Consider the following 17,832-nt stretch of genomic DNA (forward strand, 5'->3'; position numbering starts at 1 on the left):
GGTGGTGGTTAGCACCGTCGCCTCACAGCAAGAGGTTCGATTCCCGGCTGGGGCCTTCCTGTGTGGAGTTTGCATGTTCTCCCCGTGCATGCGAGGGTTCTCTTCGGGTGCTCCGGCTTCCTCCCACCGTGCAAAAAAAATGCATGTTAGGTTGATTGGTGATTCTAAAATGTCCCTAGGAGTGAGTGTGATGCTGCGTGTACACCAAGAGCGACCTACGCTACCTGAGCGCCGGAAATCATTATTTCTCTATGGAGGGTGAGCTAACTGGGCTATCAGAGCAGATTCCAGCGATTAAACTCAAGCTAACATTATGGTAATGAGCTATGACGCATTTCGGCGAAAACCAATGACAATCCACAGATTGTAGGGGTCCGACAATCCGCGGGGTTCGCGGAAACAGACGTGTAAACTTTAGTTCCTATCCAAACAATAGTCGTTTAATCCTGAGACTGTTGCAATTGCCGTGTCGATTTCTTTTTCACAGCTGCCTCTGCTATTCCTGCTCTTCTCAGGTGTACCTAATGTAGTTTTACATAATTTGTAACGTGATGTATATCTTGTATAACAAATTGTAAATAACAACACGTTTCGTGTCCCTGCCCTCACTTTCCTCATGTTTTTTTTTTTTTGGGTGCTGCACAGCCGCGGGGCCTTTAAAAATTGAACATTCTAAATGTGACGTCACGAGCTACCAAAGCAAATTCTCAAGCGAAGCTTCTACCAGGTAGCGTAGGTCGCTCTTGGTGTACACGCAGCATGAGCATGCATGGTTGTCTTGTTTGTCTGTGTGTGGCCCTGTGATGGACTGGCAGGTCACCTTGTCCAGGGTGTACCCCCCCCCCCCCCCCTTCGCCCAATGACAGCTGGGATAGGCTCCAGCCTATGGAGGGATGGAAACAATAATGGCAGTGGTAAAAGATGTGATCATCTGGATGAGGAGTTCACGTGAGGCAAGGATGGGTTTCTTTTTGATCCTTCTTCGATCAAAGGCTCAGAAAGCAGATGCAGAAGGACAGGGTATGAGAGTACTAATGAACAGTAACAAAATAGTGAAGATACACAATCTCATTTCTTAATAAGTTTTCTTTTTAGACTCCTTTCATTTCTCTGAATTCATTTGTTTTGTAAAAACTTAAAACACCAAAGAGACAAAAGATTTTGCGTCAACGTCAATAAGATTTCAAAATCAGACTGTAAAGTGGATTTAATGCGCATAATTAGAATAGAATACCAGATAAACTGGAAGAATGAAAAAAAAATAAACGAGAGTCTCATTTTAGCACAAAAAGTAGAACATTTGCGATGGCATTAGCGTGCCAAAAGCTCCAGATTGTCCATATATTCTCATCTCTCACCAGTTGCACCACAGTGTAGTCTGTTGCAGCAGTAGATGCATTGCCTGCAGTAAAAATGACTGTAGCTATGACATGTGAAGCATGTAATTTATTTGGAACTTGTTTTTTTTTTTTTTTTTAATTAATTTTTTAATTTTGGGACGGCCACCAAGTGTTTACCACTGCTGGCAGCGTTTTCTTGACACAGCTCATTGCTTAATGACAAACAGTTGGGGTTCAAATGTAATGCGCTAGTCTGCCGAATGCAAATATGTAAGATAACTCTTATTTGACAACCTTTAAATGCTCGTCACTAAATGCTGCAAAGCTGTATATTCAACATTTTATAAGGTACGGTCTCTTTTTGCACCGTTAATTCATGTTCTGATAGCTTCACAGCTAATAAACCAGAACGGCAAGAAAAAGGAGCACGATGCAGAACAGCAATTTTAGAAAGCCGCACCAAATTTAAGCTAAATACCAAAGTGATTAGGTGTAATGGCAAAACGGCTGAACTGAAATCACTACATCTGGAACAAAAACAAGCCGCTAAGTGGAAGCAAATGCCAAATTAAGCACAAAGGCAACAAAGGTGACAAACAATGGCACACAATCTGAGGTGGCTCAGGAAAGAAATTAACACGCACACAAGGCAATTACTGACCTGCGTTCAGACAATGCAACGCCCTCTGCTAAGCATGACAAGATAGTGTATGACTGTGAGGAGGGGGGCTGGCTGGAATATATGTTTGACCTGATGTATTGAATTCCAATAGAGCTCTCAGGTATGCAGGGCTGGGCTTGACTCTGAGCTTGAATAAGCTTTGATAATTACCCTATAGCTTCTGTGGAGTGTGCCCATTGTCTCTTTATAATGAGGAACAAAGGTAAACACAACGACAGACTGCTAACAGACCTCTTTGCTCAGCAACAGCACACTTCACAGTGAAGTTTTCATATAAAAGGTTTAGCTTCGGTGGAATCTTCTTTTTTTTTTTTCCCTTTCTCTCTAAAATAATGTTGAAACTGAGAGCGATGGGAAATAATAGAGACGGATTTAAAGTGTTGGTGGATAAAAAGTAGAAAAGCTTGACAGCTGGATTTGAGGTTTAACCTTCCACCAGGAGGCCGCACATATTTCACATCTTACTGGATTTAAAATGACTTGTTTTGTATGTCATCACAGACACACACACACACACACACACACGCACACACACACACACACACACACACAGGACTGCAAGGATTGTCTTCCAAAAGCAAAAGTGCCAAGTTCAACCTTGCAGTAGTAACAGTGACTTATCTAAGAGTGCCTTCTGGTGTACTACTGTCTGTGTGAGTGGGTGTAAGTTAAAGGTGTCCGACCTGTAAATGATCCTTCTGTAGGTACAGTACTTCCTGTGCGTACCCTGCTCTGAGTCAGAGACAGAGAGAAAACGGTGGAGAGAAGGCCGCAAAAGCCTTCAGTCATATTTAATGGGATTATTTATCCACACGCTGTCATGAGGCGATGTGCATGCATGCTGGGCTGCCAGTAGAAATGTGTTAAGCAGTGAGATGGGGTATATCATAGCATCTCCTCGCACTTTATATTGCAGGCAGATGGGTGTGTGTTTTTTTTTGTTTGTTTGTTTGTTTTTTTTTTACTTGGCAGCTGAATTTGATGTATTCCTCCTGTACTGATAGAAAACAGCGCAAGGCTGATATAACAGGCACGAGCCAGGTCGCATCGTCCACTGCCAATGTGACGGAGCTTCAACTGTTACCCACAGCTACCGAATATGTTTTTCTTAATATTATTGCTTTAATGCACATGGCAGAGAAGAGAGGATTTTTCCTCACAGCTTCAGGGGTGTCAGTCTGTAAAACCTGCAATGAAACCTGCCTCACTCTGCCTTAAAGAGCTGCCAGCCCTCCTAAAAGCTTCCATCTGAGACTTTTCACTGGCTTCAGCTTCCCAGGGTTGAAACACAGATACAGAAAACTTCCTGTCCAGTCAAGACTATCATGCTGAGAGGAGAGAAAAGGGGAATTATTTTCCATTCGAGTTTTTGCTTTGCCATTAAAATGTTTTCATTGAAAGGTTTTCATTTGGTTCAGTAGCAGCAGCTGCAGTCAGAAATTGAAAACACTCATCATTAACCCTGCATATTTATGTCACCATTATCTGAGGTGAAGTGAACGGGGTAAGTAGCTGAACTCTTGTTTATGGCCCCTTTGAATGTACAGTCAGCACCCAAAGCGGCAGCCCCAAGAGAGATAATACGTTTTATTTGCCGCTTATGCATAAAAGTCTGTGTGCTGTCTCAGTAGCCCTCAGTGTGAGGTCTGCCTGTTTTAATTATTAGCTGCTGTGTTTAAAATGAAGCCACCAGCATTTTCATTACTCCAACATATTAATGCAGAACACCCTCACTTTAAGTGTCATGTGTGTGGTTCTCAGGCCATTTCTGCCTCTTCTACCCATTTTCCCCCACTTTTGTCCTCCTTTTGCACCTCCTCCTCTTCGATTCTTTGGCCCAACCTGACCCTACTTCCTCCTCCGCCGCCTCCTCTTGTGCTTTCTTTCTCTCCAGCCACGCTTTTCTCTCAAAGTCTCGTTTACTCCCTCCTCTGCTGTTCATTCCCTCTTTGGAAACTGGCTTCCTCCAGGGCAAAAACTCTATAGCTCACTTTGTCTCCCTGTCTGCCTCCATCGACGCTCCCCTCCTTCCAATCTTTCTTCTTTAGCCTCTTTCTTTCACTCCTTTTTCATCGTCTCTCTGCCCCTCTGACAATAGGTTTCTGGACCTATCTATTGAAATTTCACATTTGCGCTGCTTGCCTCTCAGTGGTTGATCACTGCTGGAGGTTTGTCCTGCCTTTACCGTTCAGACGAGACGGAAGAAAGAAAGCACAGCAAGAAACACTCCTGCCAGACACATACAGTGAATCCAGGTAGCGGGGGAAGCATCTAATGTAAGAAGTTTCTCTTAGACTGTCACGCTGTGGCATCAGACACCGCATGTAATAACAAATGTTGGGTTATATACGGTGATATTGATATCATCATTAAATACATGTAGAATTTTGTTCTCACATTGTTAAGTTAAACTGTTAACTGTTGTTTTACTATTCATTCAATGCTCACAAAGAAATGGGATTAAATGTAACAAGAGATATGGGAGCTCACAAGAGCCTTAAATGTAAAGATAAGTTGAGGATGGACTAAATAATAAATAATTGTGTGTGAGAAAACGGCCATCCCAAGTTGGATCTTAACCAACTTAATATTTCACAAGCATGTTATGTAAAGGCCATCAGCAGCAGGTTTATACAAGGCTCTGCGTCACCTGCATATTTGGCAGTTTATTGTGACGGTGCAGACTTGATTCATAGCACGCATGCAGAGCGTCTGATTCAGTCTATGACACAATGTCTGGGTCATTGGCTGACTATTTTCAGAGGAATATCCTTTTTTTCTTGTTTGTTAAGCCACTTAACAATGAACTATAAATCATTCAAGCATGTAAAGACAGCCAACTCAAGGGATGAACCAGTGTTGTGTCTACACACAACAGACCGCTAAGCAGAGAACTAGTTTTAAGTTGTGTCTTCAGGCACATTGTTATTAGCAGACAGTTTGTTCCCATTTATTAAGTTAGTTACAGCTACAAAATAAAAAAAATCCTTCGATTCTTTCTCCAAACAAGACATCCTGGTACATTTTGAACCCAGCAAAAAAACACCTGAACACGAGCTGAGTGGTGTAAATGCAGTCCGCTCACAAGTTCATGGAACACCACAGAACAGCCTGCTCCTCGGGTTAAGACTCAGCGGCCTTGACTCTCCACCCCAGCCAGTTTCACAACTAATCCCACGAAGGATCTTGTGACCAGTATGCTGGTAAACAACTCATAGATGACAATGACCCGATTGACCCACTGAATGGGCGGGTGGGTCAGTGACTCACATGTGACCTCAACATCTCAGCTACAGCTTAAAAGCCTAAAACCACCACCAGCTGGTTAGAACTGGTGAAGCGTTTCAGATGGGAGGTGAAAGAAGTCCGGTTACCCTTTTTTCCTGAGGACTAGTTAAAAAAATAAATAAATAAAATAAAAAGTAATATTACCTAAAAGGGTTCAGGCTGTGTTGGAGATTTAACGTAGTCATGACAGTTATTTATTCTCAAGTTGTTAGAATTTCACAAACTCTGCTTATAGCTTATATACTGTATTTCCATTCATGTTTGCATGTCTCAATGAACTGTTGCTGGAGGCTTTTGCACATTACGATATATGCAAAGAGTACAAAATACTTCAATTACATAAATAAATGTGTAAATACTGGTTCTCTCTAACTTAATATCGATCTTTATAAACATTTCACTTTTGACAGTTTTTTGTTTTTTTTGCCTACAATTTTTTTTCTCATTATCACTTTTTAACCTTTGACTTTTACATTTCTGTCTGTTTATTTGACTTTCCTCTATTTCAGTTTAGGTTCCGACTGCACTACTTCTGCTCGGCTTGTCGACAGGCTGGCTTCATTTCACTGCTGTTGCGCAATACATGAGACAAAATAGATCTGAATCACGACTCTTGATTTATTGCAACTCAAGAAATAAAAAATAAAAAAAACACCAATGAGTGTAATACCAATGCAGAGTTAATTCATCCTGTCATCAGCTAATATGAAAAAGAATCCTAAAAGGACAAAATGAAAAGTAATACAGACACTAAAGGGGAAAAAAAAATTCCTTCCAGAGAGAAGCACAAAGAGTCATGAAGGTTGTGAAAAAAAAACTGAAGATCTAAAAGGGAAAAAGAAGATAGAATACAGAGCGAGAATGCTCTGAGAGAGGATGGATGTCAGTAAAATGAAAAACCTTTTAAAACAATCTGCAGATGCTACTTAGCACCTTCCGGCACCCTGAAGAAGTCAGCCTCTCTATAAGCAAATTCAGAGATAATTGACCTCAACACTTCTGAGTGAGAGGCAGTAGATGAAGGGAGGAAGGGAGAGGCAGAAGAAGAGACTGTTCGAACTGCCATGGAAAGCGAGTGGGAGGTAGTGTTGTCACAGTGTATAATACTGTCGCCGTTATTGTCTCTGGGTGGAAGAGCAGGGAGCTTGTGTGATTATGTGTCAGTAAGAAAGAGGGAAAAAGACAGTTCACAGGTCAAAGGAGCAAGAAAAAGCCTGCGAGTTTGAAGGTGGGATGGTGACGGTGATTATGTCTATGTTTATGTCTTGGAGCGAGAGAAGTGGGGAAAAGATCTGGAGAACTTTGCCAAGATGTTTATTTGTGTTACAAAGGACCTAACTTTAAGGGGAAAGCAGCACAAACCTCTACTCACCAAGAAACTGATAACACCAAACCATAACTGACTTTATAAATTAGTCTCATGTTTAGTTTTGATGTTTATCAGGACTAACACATCTTTATATTTATATAAATATTCATGTGACTGTGTAAAGAGATTCGCCCTCCTAGCTTGAATGAAAAAAAGGACTGACATGGCACCGTGGATTACATTTTGCAACCACAGTAAAGTCAAAGTTTTGTTGCATAAAGGATCAAATGTGCTATAGATGTTAAGACACATATTACTACGTTCCCTGCCACTTTTTTTTTTTTTTTTCCTTCTGTAGATGGTATTTTCTGCGTCAAATCTGGATGATGCCCTAAGCAGCTCGAGTTAAGCAGATGTGAGACCACATTTCATCCAGTCAGATTATCAGGGTTACGGACCGTGCTCTGCAGACAGTCGATAGCAGACTGCCAATATCACCAGAGCTGAGAGTGAGGGTAATATCATGTACCCTTAATGCTTTAAAGCAGGGGTGGCCAACCCGTGGCTCCGGAGCCGCATGCGGCTCTTTGTCTGGTTTCATGCGGCTCTTACGTTCATATCAAAATTTGTGTTTGTGTTGTTTTTTTTATGTGCGTGTTCGCTTCATTTGAGTTCAATACGGCAGCGGTCTCCAACCTTTTTTGCTCCATGGACCGGTTTAATGTCAGACAATATTTTCACGGACCGGCCTTTCAGGTGTGGCGGATAAATACTACAAAATAAATTATACAACCAACACGGACTCTGTGGTATTTAGTAAATATAATAATAAATTTGAATCCACTGTGTACTTGTATGTAACTTTTTTAGCAGCGTCCTCCTGACATAACATCCTCTCTGGTCGCTATGGTAATGCTTAAACATGTCTTCAAAATGCAGCTTTTTTCTTAGTGGTCACAGCCTCTTCTTCTGTCTTCTCATAAAGAAGCTCTCCAAACACGCCTGTTTTTGACTCATTTTGCTCGGTTCGTGGGTTTAATATCAGCGTTGATGCGTCACGTGACGAGTCAGAGCGAGTCAAGAACAGACGGATGTAACGGAGAGAATTCGGTCATTTTTCTAAATAATGTGGCTCTTTGTGGTAACACAGTAAAAAGATGCGGCTCTTAGTATCTGACCGGTTGGCCACCCCTGCTTTAAAGGACTGATCATTTTCAGTCTCACACACACAAAAAAAACTATGACTTTTGATAATCACGTTTTTTCATTTACATTTCCAGCCAAGCAAATACCCTATTTAGCTTTGTTTCTTCATTACTCACAGAGAAAAACTTCCAGACCGAAGACCTGAGTCTGTGGCTGTGTGTTTCTTATGTGGATGGCATGCTCATTAACCGAAGCAGAAAGAAAAAGAAAATTCTTGGTACATAACGTGAATTTACTTCAGACTAATTCTGATAAATGGTGTGTATATCAGTAGAAGAGCAAAAGGTGCACAATTTTGCATTTTATATGTAGACTCTTTAAAAATTCTGTTAAAATGGTTAACATTTGGGGAGGTCTTGGGGAGAATGACTGACACGCGGTGGCTATTTGATCTTTTTGCTTGGAAAATGTTAAAAAACAGAGAAATATAGAGGCACCAGCCTCAACCGTGCTCCCCGTTTGTTCGTTGCAGTGAACTGAAGAGGAGTCCAAGCAAAAATGAGAAGCAAAATGAAGCAAACGCCTGGTGTGCGCATCACAGCTGATTGTCAAAGTGTTGCTGGATCAAGAAAAACACACTGTAGTGAGCCTTTTGCTCCCTTCAGATCTTTGCTGATTATCCCTGCTTTGTCGCTTCCCTCATCTCTCCCCCTCTCTGCCCCTCCCTCTAAGGCTAAATGGAAGCTGTGTGTTGCTGAGTTAGAAAGCTAGTCACATCCCTCTCACTCTTCTTTTTAGCCACTCTAAAAGTCTCACACTCGCTCCTTTCCATTTCCCACCTCTACCTTTTTCTCTGTCTATCCTTGACACGCACTCTCCGTCTCTTTTTCCTCCCGCTCACCCCCCCGCCATCGTTCTGTCCACGCCGACACCCTCGACTGCTTCTGCTGGAGTCGTGGCCTTCAGCGGCTGACAAGAATTCAGTGCCTGTGTGAGAGAAAAAGTGTGTGTGTGTGTGTGTGTGTGTGTGTATCTATCTTCAAGCGTGGATGAAATATGAGCTGTTAAATATGAATGCTGGCTGATGTTCTGATGCCACATAGTCATGTCACTCGTGCAAGAGGGGGTTGTGAAAATGGGCCTACATACACCCACACACACACAGTTCAGTGTGTATGACAAGAAACTGCAGAGCTTGTGTGGCATTATTCTGCATCGCATTTGCTGTCCATTTGTCTGTGATACTTGCCGTACTAACATACACAGAGGAAGGCCCTGATTCAGGCTTCACTGACTTTAAACCTTGCTCAGGCTGACAGTAATTTCTGCCTCCAAATTACATTCCAATGGCTTCATAAATCTGTTGCCTCCTCCTCTGCCTCCTTCACCCACCCCCCCACTTCTTCCTGCTTCTCTATCTTTCCCTCTTTTCTTTCTCCCTCCCTTTTACTCCAGCCTCACTTCATTTTTCTGTATAAACCTCCACCCCCTCCTCCCCCTCCCGCTCCGCCTGTATTTCACCATCTCTCTTTCTCCTTCTCCGCTATCACTTATTTTCTCGTTTCCCCACACTCCTTCTCTCTGGCGCTGGCTCAGTAAATGAGAAACAGGGAGGCAGAGATGGGGAGGTTACGTGTGCGGGGTAGTTAAACAGTGACACACACATAAATCCACATGGATGTATACGCGCACGCGCGCGCGCGCGCATAAATCCACATGGATGTATACGCGCACGCGCGCGCGCGCGCGCACGCGCACACACACACAGAGATGTGTAAATACACACATGCACGAGCATGCAGCCACAGTCAAACATCATAAACAGCACATTACTCTTTGATTGAAAGACAAGCATTTGTGTTGCCATATATTTGCTGTGCCACTAAATTGACTTGTGCATGCGTACATGTGCGCACATATTTAAATGCGTACATGTGTGCACTGTTTTTAATGAGAGTGTTCACTTTACCGATAGTGCCTCTAGGTGAAATAATTGCCAACGTTGGGCCCCGATGGCTGGTTCAAGTGTTCTCAGGCCAGTTGTCTTTATGGGCCGTGGTGGGCCACGAACACACCCCTCACTTCCCTCACTGCCGCTTTAACAGCTGCTCTGCTGCAGCCGACACTCACATGCTATGAATACACGGGCTTAATATGCATAAGCACACAATGTAGACACCAACTTGGGCATTAATACTGAATAGACATGCACGCGAGCTGAGGAAGAGGCCAGCGGAGAACAATAGTTCGTCTGACAATGGGGCTCAGAGGAATTCTCTCCTCCGTATTAATATTCAGGAGAGTGCATGTGGAGAGAGTGTGTGTGTCAGCAGGGACGCATGCTCATCAACCTCGCTAACACTGGGGTTAGGCAGCCACATGATTACAAAGTACTCAGACTTCAGTCCCTAGCCCCTAAACTATTAATCCCTAACTCCTGCCCCTCGCTTCCTCTGTCCTAGCTCCCTGAAGTGCACAGAGAAAGATCGCCGCCAAGTATCACAGCTGTCACTTCTCCTTTCAGTTCAAAATTGTTCCGGTCAGCCTTAGGAAGCAAAGGGAGAATGGAGATGGATAATTAAGGCAGCAATTATCATGGTTTTAACTTTTCAGCTTGAATCCCATTACTACCTCAAAATTACTACAACAAAGACATCTTCCACTAAAAACACTGACTTTTTATGTCCTCAACTTGTAAATTGCAAAAGACGGTTGCTAACAACACATGTAGGAACGTTCAGGGCATAGTTCTGTGCATATGTTAGCACCATCTGGAAATTTGCAAGACCATGAGCAGCATATAGAACACTTTTTCACATCTGCACAATTTTCACTTTGTTGCCAGTTTTCAGTAGCCCATGTTCATATTTGTGTATCCTTGTTATATTATCTTCAATTCCCTCCATCTGTCCAGCAAAGTGAAACTAAATGCTAATATTTCTATCATTACTATAGAAGGAGGAACGCAAAGCAGTGAGTGTGTCTGCACAGAGGCCCCAGTGAAAGTCACATACTGTTGAATGCCTGTAGGCTACACAGTTGTCATTGACTGGCTTACAAAAGCAGAGAGACTTCTGTCCCCCTGAGGAATGAGACGTTCTTTGTGGGTCTCTGTTGTGCATTAAAAAAAGAAAAAGAAAGAAAAAATAAGCATAACAGAAAAGACGTACAGCGACGGGGTCAGGCAGAAATGTTTTTGACCCAATCACGATATGGGTCACCAGAAGATGGGAAATGCTCTTTTCTTCCCCGCTTCCATTCCTCTTCTTCCCTAGTGGTGTGAGAGTAAGAAGCAACAAAGGATGGAATAGTACAGTGGAATTATTTTCTGATGTCTTCAGTACAGAGAATAGATACCAAGTTGACTGTTGTTTTATTCTGTGGCAACCTGCCAATGGGGCATATATGGATACGTGGTAGAATAGAGAGACAAAAAGGTGAAAAAGTAGCAGAATACCGGACATATAACACTGGGGATCTTTCTTTTTTTTTAATAAAAAAAAAAACGTCTGGGCATAATTAAAAACAACAGTCTTGTCCAATAGAACTGTCAAAACTTAAAAGGTATCAAATTTTTATCTCATATAAAGAAAAAAAAAGAATAAAAAATAGAAGGTGAAACTTGTGAATTGTCAGAATCAGTTACCAACTAAAGACCTTTTGACTATTAAAGTTTAAATCAACTTTTTATAACAGTCATCGCCTGTCATTTAAGGTACTTTTGCAGAAAGCTTCCATAAGTAACACAGACTATGTGCGAAAGCCCATCATTTTCTAATCTTTCTTTAGAGTAATATTAAAGGTCTGATGGCACTTCTAATCACAGCTGCTGACTCACACTGACAAGCTGAACATGTAATTAAGCTTATAAACTCACAAAGCTCTGTGGCTCCATGTCAAGGCGAGGTTTTGTGTAACCTCTGTCTTAGTGCTCAACAAGAACAGAGAATTCAAAAGTGTGGATTAATGCTCATCATCACAGGGGGGGGTATTTTCTTGAAGAAATTACATTTGCCTCAATGGTCTTGGGAAAAACTGACTAAAAAAGTCGGAAACATTCTGCAGCTTTTTCCAGTCTTCGTCAAAGTCTGGCACATGTCATTTTCATACACTCCCCTGTCATAAATGACAGGTGTCTTCTGCTTCCCGACTCTACTCTGAAACATGTTCCCTATTTCGCCGTCTCCTCCTCTCCAGCTCAGCTCCCCAAGCAAGGCTTCTGAAAATCCATTACAAAGACTTTGAAGGACAGCGCGGGTATTACACAGAACTCGTTGCACATCGATATTTAATGGCAGTGGGCTGTAGAAGCGCTGCCGATGTTCAGTCGTCCCTTCTAGTCCAATGCAGGCAGACATTTTGCCTGTGGTGGAGAAAGATTGCTGAAGAGTGTAAGAATGGCTGGAACAGACACTGACAACCAATTGCAGGGGCTGCGATCCAAACTCTTCCCGTTTGTAAAAGGTGACACCTGATTATTATATGACGATTCATTTCTTTAAAAAAAAAAAAAAAAAAAAAATGTGTCACAGAAGTTCTGAAAATAAAAGCTTACCATTCTTGCTCCATAAAAGATTTAAACAGCTCCGCCTGTGTAGTACTTTTTAATTTCACACTGAAACAAACGTTTTCATATCCGGACTACAGGCAGGACAGTTCAGCACCTGGATTTTTAGCTGCAGAGACATGTTGTAGTCATACATGCAGATTCTTGTTTGGCAATGTCTTGCTGAAATAAGGCTTTCCCTGCATATGTTGCTCCAAAATCTGTGTATTCTAAATCTGTATTAATGGTGCCTTTACATATGTGCAAGTTGCCTGTGCCACAAGCTCAAATCCACTCTCTTACAATCAGAAATGCTGTCTTTTTAAACTGGTCAGTGACAACAAGACAGAAGCTCACTCTCCTAATAGATTTAAACATTTTGATTCATTGGACTGTGGGACAGGTTTACTTCCTAATTAAGACTAGTTTCTGGGTGTTTAAAGTATTTATGTTATCTTCTTTGCTAGTAGTTTAAACTCACATTTGTGGATGGAGAAATGGACTGTGTTCACTGATAATCATTTTCAGAAGTGTGCCTGAGCGCCACCTATTATTTCCACTACAGAATAATGCCTGTCTTAATGCAGCGCTGCCTAAGGGAGTGCAGATCTTGGCCATATTACAATGGCTTTCCACCTTATCCACTGTAAACAGACATTTCACTGGATTCTGAAAGGTTTAATATTATGAGAAGTAGAAAAATTCAATTCCCTAATTCTTTGCCATTTTTAGTCAACAAACATGACTCTTTAAACTTTAAAACTATATGCTCACACGGATGCAAAACCCCAAAGTTTTTCTTCCCGTCTCTTAAATTGTTGAATTGTCTACCCACACAGCCTTGAACCCCACCTCACCTTTCCTTCTCAAAGAGGTTGTGTTTTTGTTATTTCAATATTTAGTACACTTAGGATATGTGTTGCTGGCACTAAATAAAAAATGGCCCTCAAAATAATATCATATTTGTGCTATGTTTAATTAAATATGAGGTCAAGGTTATTTGCAAATTATTGCATTTTGTTTTTCTGCAAGGGTGTAGATGTCAGTCACTGAATGACAAGAGAATAAAATAAATATAACTCTACAGGCAGTATAAAGCTCTTATTATGCTCATTCATAGACGGTTATATAATTTCTCCTCACATGTCGATCACAAAGTCGATGCGTTTCACAGATACTGTCCGTTTAACATTCTGTCCAACATCGAGCCATTTTCATCACGTATTGTAATGGCACTCTGCACACAGAAATCAGTTTACTAGCCACAAACTGGGCATCAGTCTGGAGATGTTTATGAAAAGCACAATTTATCTCACCACACCAACCACCTAACTACCTCAGTAAAGTGCAGATAGCTCTCCATCCGTGGATCCAGTTAAAATGCCAAACATGAAACAAAAACGCGGACGCACCATCGCCCTGATGTTGGACTGCTGGGTGCACAGTTTATGCCTTTTTAAGTGACCTTCACGAGCAGAAGCACAGACGTAAGCCTGTTCGAACAAGTTTTTCTCAGCTACAGCATGTGTCCTTTAAAAATGAAAATGAGGACAGCTTTATTTGTCTCTATTTGTGTTTAAGCAAACCGCCTGACAATTTCCCAGTTGGCTTTGTAGTCTACTTACTCTGGGATGAAGCAAATGGGCGAATGTGAGCAGTGGAGCGGCTAATAGCGTTCATGAATCAGTCTCTGTACACTCTGACGAAAAACCTTATATTTCTAAAGCCCTTATATTTCACTGGGGGGTTTGATTCTGTACATAAGAAACAGGTACTTAGTTTGTGGTGGTTAATGAAAGCTCAAAAGCTACGTGTGAGCAAAAAAAAAAAAAAAAAAACATGGAGTTGTCTTAATGGGAGGTTTGGGTCCACTGGGAGAGTAATGTTGTGCATATGGAGTTGTTGACCTTCAAGAAGTATTTTCATGAGGTACTTAATTTTAAAAGGTATAACCATTCTGAGGGGAATAATTATTTAGTCTTTTTAGTATTCCATATTGTGCCAACAGTGAAACTCAACATTACATCTTGGCACCACATAAATAAAGCAGCAATAGAGAAAAACAAAACACCAAAAATAGACCTGAAGCCATTTAAAGTGCAGCGCGTTTTTATTTGTTTTAGCAAGAAAGACTGCTGGCCAACATGTGAATGTTTGTGCTGTGAAACAGAAAGGCTCCAAGGTAATCCCCATGACTGAGAGATAACAATATTATTTTAAGTGTCTCTCATCGACACACTGTAACAAGGTTTTTGACTTAAAAGCAGAAAAAGTTTCTAAAATAAAGGCTTTTTTTCGAACACTAAGACACACAAAGACTTGGAGACTCGTATTGTTTCTGAATTTTACTTTTCCGTACACAAAACATAACAAGTTAGGTAGAAGTCAGAACTCTAAGCACATAGCGAGAGATTCTAACAAATCTACTAAAACCTGAGTCGAGACCGACCAACAGACTCGGTGCCTAGTCATCGTGCATTAGCTACAATTGTGGTTTGAACATTTGCATGTTTACTTGTGAAACATGAGGAGTTACAAACAGCACTCTCCCCTCAGATTAAGTGGACTTTTACAATAGAAATGTACACACAACCTACAAGTATTTTTCATTTATAAACACGAACTATAAAATAATTACTCAATTAACATTGGTCAACTGAATATAGTCGTATTTCCACGAGAGTTAGATATCAGACTGCAGCTGGCATCGTTAGTCCTTGTTCTGCTCTGCAATACTGGGGAGCTCGGCGGCTGCACGTGTACCAGTTCACCCACTGCCGGTGCCTTCCAGCTCGCAGGGGATCTACTGAGAGCAGAACAAGGACTACAGGAGTACAGGGGACGCAGCTGTGCCATAATTGTGACCTTGTCATGACCGGACGGGGGTTGCTGGGTAACAGTAGTAAAATGTTATATAAAAAAAAACGTGTATGGCAAATATTGTATTTGATCCCTGATACGGTTGTTCCCCCAGATGCATGCAGTTCTAAACTGGCTGTGGTTGGAAATGTGACCAGGCATAGTTGTCCGTTTGACTGTATTAGCTGTGTGAAAGACTGGTGACCTCTCCGGGGTGTACCCCCAACTCCCGCCCAGTGTCAGCTGGGTAGGCTCCGGCCCCAAGCAACTCTGAGCAGGGTAAATTATATTTGGATAAGAGATCAATGGATAGGTCATCAAATTGACTTTGGCATAGATTTACATACTTGGGCAAACAAAAAACTAAGGTCAATGTGTGTGAAGCACAGCCCTATAAAGTCCTATACATTTTAATCCGCCTTGTTATGAACCATGTCTTAATTTCTATTATAAATGTACAAGAATCTTTTTTACACAACATTTCCCTTTTCGCCCTTACTCAGTGAGTCTCTAAATAAACTAACACTGCTCTTGTTGGCTCTCTCTTTTCAGGTGGGTGCTCACCAGCTCTCAGCCAGCCGTCCTGCTGAAGCACACGTCAGTGAAGTGAAAGAGACCAGAAGACTCTCCACCTCTATCAATCTTTGGGAGAACATTTCACACTGAGCCACATCCCAGTGCTGCTCTATGTAGACTGCATAAACTATACACCGTCATCTGGCTTTGCTGCCTGTGAAGATGATTTGTGCGAACTGAGAGAAAAGTGATCAAACATTTAACAGAGGAGAGTGAGGCTGAAACTGAGAGGCAGGGAAAAAGGAGCTCCATCACTGGATCCTGCTCATAAAGTCTGGACTCTTGCCTGAGGGTGCCCACGAACATGTTCATTATCATCACTGAAGTGTGACATTTATGTCGTAATAATTGCGATTCAGCAACCTGAACAGCAGGCCGGAATCTTCATAAGGACACTTTGTTGGATTTTCCTGAACTGTGGAAATCATCTTTTGTCTGTGCTCACTGCTCATCAATTAAAACCACAACCTGCCAACTCAAAGCAAGTGTAGCACGGCACAAAAGCATATTTTGCATGATCCACTGCTTGCATGAGAATCTAGGATTGCTTTTGACTTCTCAGAAGGACCCTTGAGCTCTCAACTATCCTCTGACTATCTGCCCAACTGTAGCATTTGGGTGTGGAGGGATGGTTTCAGAATTAGGCCTCTGGACTCTCACTGAAGATGACTTAAGTTGGCAGGTCTAAAAGCCCCTTACCCAGAGTGAAAGCAAGAGCTTGGCAGGACATACACACATACACACAGACACACAAACAGACAAACAGACACACACACACAAATGTGAATGCCGAGGCGGCTTTGAGCCATGCTTGTGTTGCTACTTGTGGAGCCCTGGAGCACAGGCTATCATCATCCCCATCATCATTCACCCAAGCTGAGGAAGATTCAACGGCCTGAAGCAAAGAGGCTACACTTCTGAACGATTCAAAGACGACTGTGAAACCGAAACACACAGAGATCCAACATCCTCAGTCACACGAACAGACACTCTAACACTCCTCTCCACAAATCCCTGATACAGGAAAAACAAAGCTGCGGCAGACGTGAAAGGCGCAGAGCAGGTTAGAAAGCCCTCGGCAATCACACTCTGGGTCGATCAGACCTCTTACACGCACACACACCTCATCGCAGTTAAGAACACCACGCTTACATCTAGCTATTAGCTGCATGATGAGTAAAACAGACACACACACACAGGTTCTGTGCTACAACAAAGACTTCTGTTAAGAACATGATTAAAATGTTTGGAGGCCATAAAGGGAAAAGGAGGTGACAAAGCTGAGGCCAAGAAGGAGTGAGAACAGAGAAGGGGTGTAGAGTGAGGAGATGGGGGGGTGGTCTGCTGCATCTAAATGGAAAGGAACGAGAAGAGGAGAGGAGGGGAAAGGACCACATCTGATTGATCCAATCTCAGTGTGTAGGAATCAACAGAGGACAGGAGAGGAAACGATAAAAGAGGATTAGAAAGAGATAGAAACAGGGGAGGAGAGGATGACTCCTCAGACACTTCTGTAAACAAACCTGAAAGTGGATATAATGAAAGATCATGCAGGGGAAGTGGGCGGATGGGAGAGGTAGATGGCGTAAAAGATAAAGATGCAGAAACAGGAGACAGCTGGAGATAGCAAGAGATCGAACCTGGGAGAGAGGAAGGCAGAAAATCTAAGGATCATTAAAGGGATGTGTCGATTGGAAACCTTGGCATGTGGGCAAAGACACACATACACGCCTGTGCCAAGAGGATATTTATGAGAGGGAAGCGGGGATAGTGTGGCACTGAAACATATGCTAGTTGATATTCATAGAGCATCCCAATCTGGTCTCGGCTGCTACCTTTACACTGCCTCTTGTGTGTATGTGTTCCGCTCGCTTACTTTTTCTGTCTCTCAAAAGCGGGGAGTGCTAGGAAATAGTCAGATTCAATCTAAAAATAGTATCAAGAGAAATGACTCAACTCATGGTCCATGCCAAACTGTATGACACAAACTCTTTTTTAACCTGACATATCAAATACTGCCTGTGTCTGACTGAGACAGGAGGTGGTTGTTGTTGATACAGATTTCTGTCATATATACACACACAGA

At 42.1% G+C, this 17,832-nt stretch overlaps 2 protein-coding genes across 4 annotated transcripts in view; one reads left to right on the forward strand and one right to left on the reverse strand.

Annotated features, from left to right (window-relative positions):
- The window catches only part of macrod1 (mono-ADP ribosylhydrolase 1), a 125,885-nt gene that overhangs the window by 79,638 nt on the left and 28,415 nt on the right, over positions 1 to 17,832 (reverse strand). The window lies entirely within an intron of this gene.
- The window catches only part of flrt1b (fibronectin leucine rich transmembrane protein 1b), a 36,564-nt gene that overhangs the window by 14,236 nt on the left and 4,496 nt on the right, over positions 1 to 17,832 (forward strand). For both annotated transcript variants that reach the window (XM_075481570.1, XM_075481569.1), the window contains exon 2: positions 15,723 to 16,809. The gene's annotated coding sequence lies outside the window, so the exon portion shown is untranslated. The remainder of the gene's footprint in view (positions 1 to 15,722; positions 16,810 to 17,832) is intronic.

The sequence above is a fragment of the Odontesthes bonariensis genome, chromosome 13 (genome assembly GCF_027942865.1).
Source record: "Odontesthes bonariensis isolate fOdoBon6 chromosome 13, fOdoBon6.hap1, whole genome shotgun sequence".
Classification (NCBI taxonomy): domain Eukaryota; kingdom Metazoa; phylum Chordata; class Actinopteri; order Atheriniformes; family Atherinopsidae; genus Odontesthes; species Odontesthes bonariensis.